General features: G+C 36.9%; 1 long non-coding RNA gene across 1 annotated transcript in view; it reads left to right on the top strand.

The window, feature by feature from the left end:
- LOC123288754 (uncharacterized) overlaps positions 1-12936 on the top strand; it is a 2093166-nt gene that overhangs the window by 1851550 nt on the left and 228680 nt on the right. Inside the window, exon 9 of the long non-coding RNA XR_011505731.1 lies at positions 3035-3104. This is a non-coding gene — a long non-coding RNA (uncharacterized lncRNA). The remainder of the gene's footprint in view (positions 1-3034; positions 3105-12936) is intronic.

The raw sequence follows: 12936 nt of genomic DNA, 5'->3' as shown, positions 1-12936 counted from the left end.
GTCTCCTTTTTGAGTTAATGGAACTGTATCTGGGAGACGGTAAGCTAATAAATTAAGATGATCCAAATAAGAAATTTTTAAAGTTTTTGTTTACATTAAAATAGCATTCAGTAAATAGGTTTTTAATTTACCTTAATAACAGCTGCTCTTCCTTGAGCTTCTACAGCTTGATGGCTTGCTAAGAGCTTTATATATATAATGTAATATATTCTCATCATGCTATGTGTGTGTGTGTGTGTATGATTTAATTCATTATGTTACCATCAAAATTTCCTTTTTGGTAAAATAAGAACAATACCTATCTCCCAGGGCTGTCCTCATAATACTGAGGTAATGCTTGTTCAAAGTGCCTTGACATAGGCAGTACTTAAATATAGCTGATTTTGCTGTGATTGTTACTTACTCTTATTTCTATCTCTCTTACTTGATGGATAAAGAACGTGTTTCACAGACGTTGACTTGCTTCAAAAGTTGACCTACTATGACAAGGTTTAAATTGGCATCAAGGACTGAAATCCTAATTTATGTACCCATTTTCTTTCCACCTTCCACCTAGGCATTTTGATTATTTTGTTTTGATTTGTTTTGTTTTTATTTTGTTTTGCTGAGTCTTGTGTCTTCTTGCCTGAGTTCTTTGCCCTATGCATACTATGTTTCTTTTTTTATTTTCTACTGCCATTCCACTTGTTTTTTCCCTTAATAGCACTGACTGCTTCTCTCCAGTGCACCTCCTGCGGGGAATGTGGTTAGGAAAAGACCTGTGAAACACTCCCCTTTCAGATCTTGTCTTGTTTCTCACCTTTTCGGTCTACTTTGGATCTTTGCATTGATTTTCTCAATTATATACGTCAAAATTCATCTTTCCTTATTTAAGTTGCAATTATGGAGAGCACCCTGTTTTATAATTCTATCAAACACATGAGATGTATTTTTTATTGTTTTGTTTTAATGTTTACGAATAAAACTTTTAAATTAAATACTATTACCACAAGTGCCAGAGGACTCAGAGCTAGCATCCAGGTGAAATAAATGAGGTGCCCAGGGTGCAAAATTTAAGGAGGCCCTTGCTCTCAGCTTCAGGCAAGTGGAATCTGTAGCTCTGAGTGAGCTCCTCCTTAAAATTTGCACAACAGGAGTTTACCAGCTTCATCTGGGCCCAGGACTATCTAGATATTTTTTTCTCAGAATCACCAGTTCCCTTAGTTCATTCCTGGATTGAGAAGGAGAATACTTTGTTATTTTGGCTTTTTCATAATAAAAGGGCTTAATTTATAGCCCTCTTGGAATTTGCTGTGGCATGATAACAAGTTTAAAACCAGACAACGTTTTCTTGAAGGCCAGGTGTTCAAAGTATAATAAACAGCTCCCTAAAGATTAGAAAATGAATATTTAACTAGATGACTACATTTGATTTCTTTCATTCATTTTTTCATTATTTCAGTGAAAACCTTCTCGATGAAAATCATATTGACAAGATTTTAATATTTTCTGGTAAATGAAACCTGTCATTCTAATGAGTTTAGCATTTCCTTACAGTCCCATTTGGTAAACTTTGGCGGCAAGTAATTTTCTCCATAGTTAAGACATAGGGAATTTCATGCAGATTGTACATCAGGAGTCCAAATTGGTCCTGAGAGGTTGATAATTATGATGAAAGCAGCTATATAAGTCCTGTTTCAAAGAGCTTGATGATTTTTTTTTAAAAATAGGAGAAAAAAAATCCTCATCCATGGAAGCTTTAAGTACTTAATTATTGTTATTTTCCTTTCAAAGGCAAAGAGTCCTATCATGCCCATCAAAACAGAGTTCCGTGCAAAGGGTTTTAGTTTCTTTCTTAAAAAACTAGGCCCAAGAAACAAAGATCTCTAGAGCTGTCGTTCATTAAAAATTAGCAGTTAGTACAGTTTCCTTGGAAATGGAGGCCAAAATATCTGCATTTACATTTCCACTGTCTTTATCTTATGACTGTCATTCCAGAAACTGTAATGTAGTTAGAAGGAGAAACATTTTAGAGCTCCAACATCAGATTTTGCAAAGTAAATATTTTCCAATTATCACAATTGACAGTTTTCATCTGATTGCCTATCAGAACTCAGAGAAAGGTCCCAAAGCAATGCAAAAACCTGATAAAATCGTCAGGTTTCTCTACATTTGTGCATCTTCCTAAATACTGCCTTGTCACCTTCATTCCCATGCTTATGTCTGGAGACAACCCAAATGTAATTTGTTATTGTTGTTGTTTTTAACTTGTATTACCAACATTAAAGGAAATTCGCAAGTGTGTTATAGTTGTTTGTTGTAAATTCTCTAAGGTTCTTATGGAAAATTGAACCCAATATAAGACATGTGCATGGGATATTGACACAATGTGAGGTATTCTGTTTTGCACCTTTCATAAAGCTCATCTATTGCATTTTTTAGCACTAAATTGAATTAGGTCTAAACCTAAGACAAATAATGACTTTCCGATTATCTTTCTATAAATGATGAAATGAAATGCATATAGTCACCCAAGAGAGAGACAAATAAATAGCTAGTGTGGCCTTTGGGAAGAAAGCAAAACTATTAAAAGCTAGAGGTGAACTTTTTTAGCTGGCTTTTTGATTTTTTAAAATATTTTTTCTTTACTTCCATATCATGTTTGTTAATGGTTATAGTGACAGGCATTGTGTCTCAGAATCTGTTCAAATCCTCACAGAAGCAGCAACTGAGACTGAAGAAAAACTGGCTCTTTTGGGTTAATCTAGGATTTCCAAACTGGGTTTAGATCAAAAAAGAAACCCAAGATTTCCCAGTGAATGGAGATCTTGGTTTTATTCATATAAAGCTCTTCCATCACCCACTCCAGCATGATGCTTCTGAAATGCAGAAAGCTGTCACTTCTGAGATAAAGCCACTAATCCACCCCTGTCCTCGGCATCTCTGTGTTTGGTGGGCAGATCTTTTTGGTGTGGATATTTCCTATCACTTATTCCCAGTGCTACCTTTGTGTCATAAGCTGATTGCTTTAACTGATGCTTTTCTTGTCTTCCAGATTCAACAAAGACAACCAGACGGCTCTGTGTGGTGTTTGGAGAGCAGTCCCTGTTGAAGCTCTTCTGCAGGTAATCCCCAGGAATGACAGCGCATGTGTCCTAAACCGAAAGAGTTGCTACTATGTTCACTCAATCAGAGCGTCTGTGAATTCTTGTTCCTAAGTGAATATGCAAATCAACAATAGCCTCATTTGGTATTTGTCTTCTTCTTAGTCAGGATTCTACCCTTTCTTGTTGCTCACATACAGGAAAAAAAAAATGCATGTGTTTATCAAAAAAAACAAACAGCTGCTCCTCCCTCCACCCAGGCTAAATTAGTTATCCAGGGCCCTCATTACACTCTCCATTTACCGCTTATAAGGCCAGGAGCTTCTTGCTGATAAAGACAGTGTCTCAATTATTTTTTAACCCCCAGTGTCCGATATGTAGGTGCATAAAGAAAGTTGTTTAAATGATTGAATGAACTAATAACAGAAAACTTTTAAAAGATTGTATCGATATCCATATATAGACCTAGATATAAAATACATCATCTACAACTCCATCAAGTTTCAATTTTATGTGTTCACATTTTTCACTGGTGTGATCTTCGTTTCAATCTAAGCCACCTTCCTGACTTGGGTATTCTGTTAAATGAGCACACAACCCATGTGTCCTTTTCCTTGTTGTGTATATTGCGCCTTTGCACTGGGGAAAGAATGTCCACATTTGAGGGAGACTTGATGTGTTCTAATGAGGCTGACTGTCTCCGAGCTGGTGGCTGGCACCCTGAGAGTTCTTCCTGTCACCCAGGGTGTTTCAGTCTAAGTGTTAGCCAGTTGGTGAATGAGATTTTGGAAAAGCTCCAAGCTATAGTTAATTAAGTGCTTTTTCGAAACTCAACTGTCTTTGCTGCCTTCATGGATGCCTTTTCTCTCTTTAGTAAGCGGTTCGTTTTGCTTTTTTGCACATCTAACCTTATTTACAGTTTTCTCCCGTAAAATAGAAACACAATATAGTACTCAGGCAAACTGCGCATTGCTTTAGATTTGTTTAAAGGTTTCTAAAAGGCAATGAGATTACATATGTAACAGCACTCTGAAAACTATCAAGAATTCTAAAAGGAATTTATCATTTTTTATTATCATTCATTTTACTTTTTATAAATCGCATGGGAATATCTGACTTCTGAACCTGTGACATGAGACATTTCTGTATTTTTTACAGAGTTTTGATGGACTTTTTGGTTTTTCTTTTTGTTTTATATACAAGGTGGGTTGCTTGTGTGCAAGTATGCTTTCTGGACATTTCCACATGTGCTTTTTTTTTTGGCTTTTTAATTCATTCTTTTCACTTTGGCTTTTCTTGTTCACACCTACAGAGAATAAACTTCATGATAAAGCTAATACTTCCACTCTAAAAATGACAAGTCTGTGGGATTTAGGGGGGAAGGGTTGGGAAAAAGAACAAGCTGAGGAAAAATTAAATAGTTCCCAAAGAGCATTTTACTTACCGAAATATAATCCCAAAGGAAGCTGCTATAATGTAAAAGACTTGGAATAAGAAATCTTGATATTAGGTACATGTAAGCTACAGTCAGAGGAGTTAAGAAATGGATGAGTTGCAGATAATATCGGCTGTTGTATTTGAAGACATTTCATTGGTGAATTCTGAAATGGAGTCCTCTGTTGGACAGACACTTTGGCAGCCTCAGTATTATTGATCTATTGAAGACAAAGAGGAAAACATTCTGATCGGTATGCTAAGAAGAGTTTACTTCCCGGGGAAGGCAGGCGGTCTCATGCTTCCGAACTTTTCATTGCAATTGTGAAGCCCACCTAGGAAGACAGAGGACTGAATTATTAAAGAAACTGAGTTTTCTAGCCTTGAAGCAGAATTTTCAATATTCTGCAAATTTTACAACGTCTTGTTTGAAAATACACGTTTTCCCATGTTTAGAGACAGAAAGAAAGATAATTCACTCAGAAGTGAGAAAAGTTAGCTGTGACACTAAAATTCAGTTGAATGTATTAAAGTATAACTTGGGTTTTAGATACTTGTCTTAAGAATAGGTCATTAAGAATTTGAACAGCTGGCCTGCTGTTTGATATTATGTCAATCCCAAAATAATCTGTGGGGAAAATTAATGTTGTTATTAATATTTTAAATCTTTTTGTCTAGATGAGCTGGTATAATAATAATCACGTTTTCAACTCATACATGAAACTTTTTCCTTAAAACATCCTATTTTCACAATATGACTTGAATTAAATCTTTTTTAAACATACGAATAAAGCACAGTACATGGCGTGGAGGAATATGTGTTTCACTTCCTTTTTTCCTGGATGACGCTCTAGCTAGTAGCCAAGGGTGAGGGTTTTAAAACAACATGGGCTTGAGATGAATTCCGTCTTTGCCATTTTTCTAACTGTATAATGTTGGTAAGCTATTTAACATCTTCAAGTTAGACTTCCCCCACTTGTAAAATGGGAATTATAATAGGACCCATCTTATGAGTTTGCTATTAAGATTAAATCAGAAAACATGAAAACATGTAGCAATGTCTGAAACACAATAAAGACTCTAAATATGCTGGATATTCATATTATTCCAATAACTCTATGGAGGATACAGTATAAAAATGTAGAAATTTGTTTGACTCAAATGCTAAAGGCCCTTGTTCTGTTGGTAAGATATATACAAAGTAGAGCCTTTTATTTGTTTGATGGCAAGTCTGTAAATATGTTTTGATCCCACTTTTCTTTGGGTGGAAGTGAAGCCTTGGCAGTACATAAGTTCCCAGAGAGGTAGAGGTGTGACAAGGTCTTCTCTCAGCTTTGACCGAAGTGCTCATTAGTGCCTGCTAATGAGAAAAGCTTAGGTCAGAGGCCAAAGAGAATACACTCTCAGGGTAAGAAATGGGAGAGGTCAAAAGGCTAAGGTCAAAAATCAGTGATCCAGGTCAAATCATGACAGTGGATAACCCAGTGTCAAGAATCAGGTGGCCACAAGCAGAAGGTGCACGTCCACGGAGAAGAGAAATGAGCACAAATTGTCACAGCTGGAATGAATTAAAACAGTGTGTTCCTTGACATCAATCAGAATATCATTAGAAGAGTTTCCTTTGGAGTTCAGGCAAAAAATTAGTCAGAAGCATAAGTTTTTTTTGCTACCAGATAATAGAAAAATATTGCTTTCCAAGCTATATGCGTATAAAATCTGAAAATATTTGCCTGATGGAGTTGGAATTAGGGATGGGGTCACGTTACATGTTACAGTTCAGATTATAGGATCTTGTTTGAAGATAGGCATTCTTTGGTTTACCCATGATGCTTATAGACCTTGTAGGAACAAATGCCTCAGTTCATGTTTGGGTTTGAGTCACTCATTCATTCATTCATTTGTTCATATATTTTTTAATTTATTCTGTTTTTGTTAGACCATGCCATAGTCTTTTTCTTGCAATGTTCCATTTTCACCTCAGTATGTTGATGTATTTGTTCTGCGTTACTTCATTTTCCTCTGCAGCCAGGACAGACAGACACTTTCTTTATATACAGAGCCACATGATCATTGGTGTTAGGTCTATTTTCCTGGTATTATGCTTGTCCCTCCAAAATGCAGCTCTTCACCAAACATTCAGAAGGATCTTTGTAAAATACTCATCTAAAGGTGTCATTCTCTTACATAAAACCCTTTATGAAAACCCTTTATTCACTTCTCCTTGGTCTCAGAAGACAATCTAAACTCTTCGCCTGGATCTAAATGGCTCAGCATTATTTGCTCTTGCCTAACTCTCCAGTCCCATATCATACCTCTCCCCTGCTTGCTCACCATTCTCCAGCCAGTATGGGTTTCTTTGTCTTCCTGAAATATTCCAGCCCTTCCTCAACCTGAGATTTCTGTGTCTGGCTGCTCTTTACCTATGCTTCCCAAAGTGGACTTGTTCTCCTTTTTCATTCATGTCTCAGCTCAGATATTACCTAATAGAGAGGGCATTTTAGACTAACGTGTTATTCTGTCATTATTCTATTTATTGTCTTTATAGCATTTATCGTAATCTATTATTTTTGTTTATTGATTGAATTACATTATTATGGTCTCTTTCAACCCCATTAGCATGTGTACTCCATAAGACTAAAAGCTTTTTCTGTATTGATTGTGACTCTATCCCCCAGACCCGGAAAAAGATGCTTGGCAGTTGGTAGGTGCTCAATAGTATTTTTTAACAAATAAATGAATAAGTCACAGCCTTATTATCTTGTCACTGTCATAGTTCATGATCTTCCTTCATGCTTTGAGTTATGCAATGTTCATTGAGGACTTATCACGTGAAATGAACTTGGATCTTGGGGACATGCAGATAAACAAAAACTTGCTTCCATCCCTCTATGATAGGGCTAACAAATATGTTGGTGAAATCCTCGAGCACTATGTGTAGAAAGATTCTCAAGCTATGTCTCAACTCATGAAAAGATGCCAGCAGCACAGAAGAGGGAAGAGAAAGTACTCAGGTCATAGATTGTCCATTCCTGCTTAACTATGGAACAGAACAGATACATTTGCAATCTGTCTTGTGGAAAACAGTGGTGTTTTATAAGTCCCTTATGTGCCATGCCACCTTTAGCCATGGAACTTTCTTGCACAGGCCCTCTTGCCTGTCCTCCTCATGGCCCCTTCACCTAGTGGTCATCCTTCATTTCTCAGCAAAGGACTCTTGTTCAGGGATTCATCCTCTGACGACCTCTCCCCTGTCCCTAGGCTAGGCTAATTCTTCTGTCCTACACTTTCCACAGCCTCCTGAACTTCCCCTTTATAGCTCTTAACATTATTGTCATTGTACATGGATCTGTGTCATTAGTGGATTAATGTCTGTCTCTTCAGCTAGACTGTGAACTCCATGAGGACACGTCTATCTTTGTTTTGCTCACAATTTCCAACACCAACTACAGAGGTTCACACTGTTTTTCCCTTGGAAACTCTATGTTAATATAATATTATGCTAATTCTGAAGCACAAAATCTAACATAACATAAATTTTTGACATTGCCCTTAATGATTTTGATACATTCTCACTGCTATGGTTTTGTGCTTATATCTGGAGATGATGATTTCATAAAGTAAGCAATTTTTAAATCTATGACAATAAGTGATTATGAAACGGCAAGAAAACTACAGTGATAGATAGATGTTTGTGCCACAAAGCAATAGTAGAAACTTTCTGGGCCTAGCTAAATCTCTCCTCTTCCATCTAGCATCATGCAACTACTTTTGCCTACATTATTCACCACCATTTCGAAATTTATTTCACATCTATATCGTGAGATTAGCAATTAAAACTTTCCCTATCCACATAAGAAAACACAGTGTAAACAGCCATTTTTTTTTTCTCATGCTCCCTTGTGTCCTCTCTCTCCTAAATGTTTTAGGCATAAAAAATATTTTTATATTTGAGTGATTTACTTCACTTATCAGATGATTTTGTTCAGCTTTAAAAAAAAAATAAAGGCTCCAAAAGCCCCTTCCTACTTTTTTTTAAAAGGTGAAAATGTGAATATGAACAAGACATTTATACTTTCAGAGCCAGCTACTTACATTTATAACCTTGAGGTTGCCTTTGATCCTAAATCAGCTTTTAATTACCATTGTAGTTACATTGGTGAAAAGATGATTCTATTATTTCCAGAACACAGCAAGGATATGACCAATACTATCTCATGAGTACAGTTATTTTAAGGCTTTTATTACTAATTATAGTTGGTTTATTGTAATTCATTGTTCACCGGCCTTCTAGGCTATTTACTTAAGGTTCTATTCAGCATTACAGCTGCTGCCGCAGCTGCTATTCCTCTGAGATTCTTCCACTATATGAGAGTAACAGGGCTCCTATTTGGAAGAGGGTATAATTGGGCTCAAGGGAGATACTTAACTTGGTGTCCCCTAGAATGTGCTTACAAGAGGGTGCATTATTCCCAACTCCAAGAAGAGGTTTAAGAATGTAAAGAGAATGGTAGATGAGCCCTTTAACTATTACAAACTGACATGAGCAAGAATGAAACCATTTATTTATTTATTTGCTTATTCAGCTAGCTAGGTAGCTGCAGCTAGTTTTCCCTTTGTATTAGAGTTGTGCTTTATAAAAAAATTTTCCTGATTACTCAGTTCCAAGTCCAGCCTCATTTCCTCTTTTGCAAATGAAAAATAGATTTTCTAGGTTCCTATGCATTTCATTTATTCCAGAAACATTATCTGGTACCTACTATGTGCCTGGAATAAATTTGGCAACTCACGCATTTAGTATTAGCAAGCAGACACAAAGATAGTCATTTGACCTCTGTCTGTAAGCTCGAGGAATTCCCACTCTGGCTGTTAGGTATTTTGACAAGTGGTTGCATGAAAGTTTGCAAAAACATTCTGATGGCATGATCACCTAATTTTCTAATTGAATCAAGCAACAGAACACTTCAGTAAGTTTGAAATGGGAGGCAGGGCGGGAGAGAACGAGTGTCATGGACTAAAGATTTTTCTCTAACTGTGTTAGGTTGTGAGGGTAGCCAGACTCATTCTGTTTTACCCTGTTTGTACAAGGGCAGACGTTTTAGCCACCCCCATATTTTAAACTTCACTCTTTTTATAAATGACAAATTATTTTTAGACGCTTTATCCTAGTTAACAAACCCTCTAGTGAAGATTTAGATGGAGATATTTAAAATACTTGACTTAGGCATTTGTAGATCTCTAACTGAAATCTTCAAACGCTCGCCAGCCTCCACTGGACTATGCATTTCTGATTAGAATAGGTCAAATGTAAATGAATGTTTCCAAGAGAATGAATTAAGTGCACAGGCCATTATATCCCACTGTCTACACTGAAGTATTTTAGAGTAAATTGCAAGCAACATTAAGGAGAGGTTGGCATCTCCCTCTCTGCTTGGATACTTGCTGAGTTACAGAATCAGCAGTCTTGCCACAGGGCTGCAATGGGAGCCGAGCCAAGAGGAGTGAGAGAGATCTTGGGCAAGCACACCATACATCAAAACCGCATACCAGCAGAGGCCACCGGCAGCAGTCAGACTAGACCAACCCCAACCCAGATGAGACATGAAGCATCTCCTTACCAGAATTAACTGATTCCTTCCATTAAAATCAACCCGGATGTGTCTTTCCCCTCTTCTCCTAGACTTTGATCCTGGACGGCTAGAACTAGAAGAGAGCAGGAAGAGACCAAAAACGAAGATAAGAAATCAACAACTTACCTTTTTCACCCGACCTGCCCTCACTTTAGAACCCTAAGTTTGAAGTTTACTTAGTGAAAGAGAGTGAGAAAGAGATCAATGATCATTCAGATGACTCTGAAGGTTTAAACTGGTCTGAAAGGAGTTTGCTTGCTTATAAGGTGTTTATTTGTTTATTTGTTTGTTTGTTTATTTTATGGTGGCAAAATACTCAAGAACATGAAATTTACCATTTTTAAATATAGAGTAAAGGCAGTGGGTACATTTGCATCGCTGTGTAATCCTCACAACCATTCATCTCCAGAATTTTTCATCTTCCAATTCTGAAACTTTGTACTCATTAAATGCTAACTCTCTGTTACTCATTTCCAGTCCCTGGCAGCCACCATTCTACTTCCTGTCCCTATGAATTCGACTACTCTAAGTACCTCATTTAAGTGAAATCAAACAGTATTTGTCCCTTTCCTGCTGGCTTATTTCACTTAGCACAATAATTTTAAGCTTCATCCATGTTATAGCCTGTGTCAGAGTTTCCTTCATTTTGAATGACATCCCATTGTGTGTGAGTGTGTGTGTGTGTATGTATACCGCATTTTGTTTGTCTACTCATCTATCAATAGATACTTGAATTGTTTCCAAGTTTGGCTATCGTGAATAATGCTGCTTTAAACAGGGATGTGCAAATATTGGATCGAGTCCCTGCTTTCAGTTCTTTAGAGTTTGTACCCCAAAATGGAATTGCTGGATTATAAAGTAATTCTATGTTTAATTTTTTGAAGAATTGCTTTCAAGCATATACCATTTTCCACAGAAATTGCATTACTTTACATTCCCAACAGCAATGTACAAGGGTTCCCATTTCTCTACATTCTCGTCAACACTTGTTATTTTCTGGATTTTTTTTTGATAGAAGCCATCCCAGTGGGTCTAAAATGGTATCTCAGTGTGGTTTTTACTAGCATTTCGCTGATGATGAGTGATGTTGAACATCTTGTCATGTGTTTAAGCCTTCCACGTATCTTCTTTGGAGAAATGTCTATTCAAGTTCTCTGCCCATTTTTTAAAATTGGGGTTTTTCTTTTTTGTTGTTGGGTTCTAAGAGGTTTTTTTTTTTATATATTCTGGATATTAATCTCTTATCAGATAATATAATTTGCAAATATTTTCTCCCATTTTACGGGTTGCCTTTTCACTTTGTTGATAGTGTCCTTTTACACACAAAAGACTTTAATTTTGTTTTATCTTGTTTTTTTCCTCCTTCTTCTTCTCCCCAAAGCCCCCCAGTACATAGTTGTATATTCTAGCTCTAGGTCCTTCTGGCTGTGCTACGTGGGATGCCGCCTCAATATGGCTTGATGAGTGGAGCCATGTCTGCGCCCAGGATCCAAACCAGTAAAACCCTGGGCCGCCAATGCAGAGCACACAAATTTAACCACTCGGCCATGGGACTGGCCCCAAAAGGCTTTAATTTTGATGAAGTCCAATTTATCTAATTTTTTCTTTTGTTGCCTATGCTTTTGGTGTCATATCCAAGAAATAATTACCAAATCTAGTGTCGTGAAGTTTTCCCCTTATGTTTTCTTCTAAGAGATTTATAGTTTTGCTCTTACGTTTAGGTCTGTGATCCATTTTGAGTTAATATTTGTACATGGTGCAAGGTAAGGGTCTAACTTCATTCTTTAGCATGTGGCTATCTAGTTTCCCAAAATCATTAGTTAAAAAGACTGTCCTTTCCCTTTTGAATGGTCTTGGCACCTTGGTTGAAAAATCATTTGACCTTATATGTGAGGGTTTATTTCTGGGCTGCATTCTGTTCCCTTGGCCTATATATTTGTCTTTATGCAATATCACACTATTTTGTTACTTGTTTTTTTTTTTAACATATGCCTGAAGAAAACAGTTATGGAATTTGCCTAAGATGTCTGACGTGTAATGGGATAATGGGATAACATTGGCCATATGGTTAGAGGCCATGAATTAAGAAATAAAAAGTTATTTTAAAAAGTAAAAATTAATTTTAATACCCCAACAAGTTGGAACTGTTTGTATTGGTCAGCGTTTCCACATTGAAACTGCAAATCAAACAAACATAAACCTCAGTGGCATAGAACATTAAGCATTTAGTTGGCGCATCATTCTGCAGGTGGTTGGCATTGGCTTGTTTTAGGCTAAGCTAGCTCAGCTGTGGTGGCTCTGTGCCATGTGTTTCTTATCCTTCTCTTGGAGACCAGAAGGCTAAAGATGATCTTTTCATGGAGATGGCAGAACTATAAGAGGGTAAGTAGAACAAAGGAGTTTCTTAAGGCCTCAGGTTTACAACTATCACACTGCCATTTCTGCCTCATTCTGTTGGCCAAAGCAAATCCCACACCTGGACCCATTTCTAGGGGTGGAAAATATGGTCTATTCCTTTAACTGGAAGAGCGAAAGGTCCCATGGCCAAGGCAGTGAATTTAAGTTACCTAAAGTCCTTGATAATCTAAAAGCAAAAAATTAACTTCTCTTACTATTTATATTTCACCTATGACTTTTCTTTAGGGAAGAATGGAAAGTAAAGTCTAATTTAAAGGAGGGAAGGGAACTGGTGGGGTTAAAAAAAAAGATGTCTCTTTCTCCTTTGGTATATGTTTGGATTCGTGTCATTAAATGTACACGTTCTGCTACTTCACTGCACACATGCATGGTTT

Source organism: Equus asinus, chromosome 9 (assembly GCF_041296235.1).
Source record: "Equus asinus isolate D_3611 breed Donkey chromosome 9, EquAss-T2T_v2, whole genome shotgun sequence".
NCBI lineage: Eukaryota > Metazoa > Chordata > Mammalia > Perissodactyla > Equidae > Equus > Equus asinus.
The sequence above is the reverse complement of the archived record's forward strand: the minus strand, read 5'-3'. Positions and strand labels throughout refer to the sequence as shown.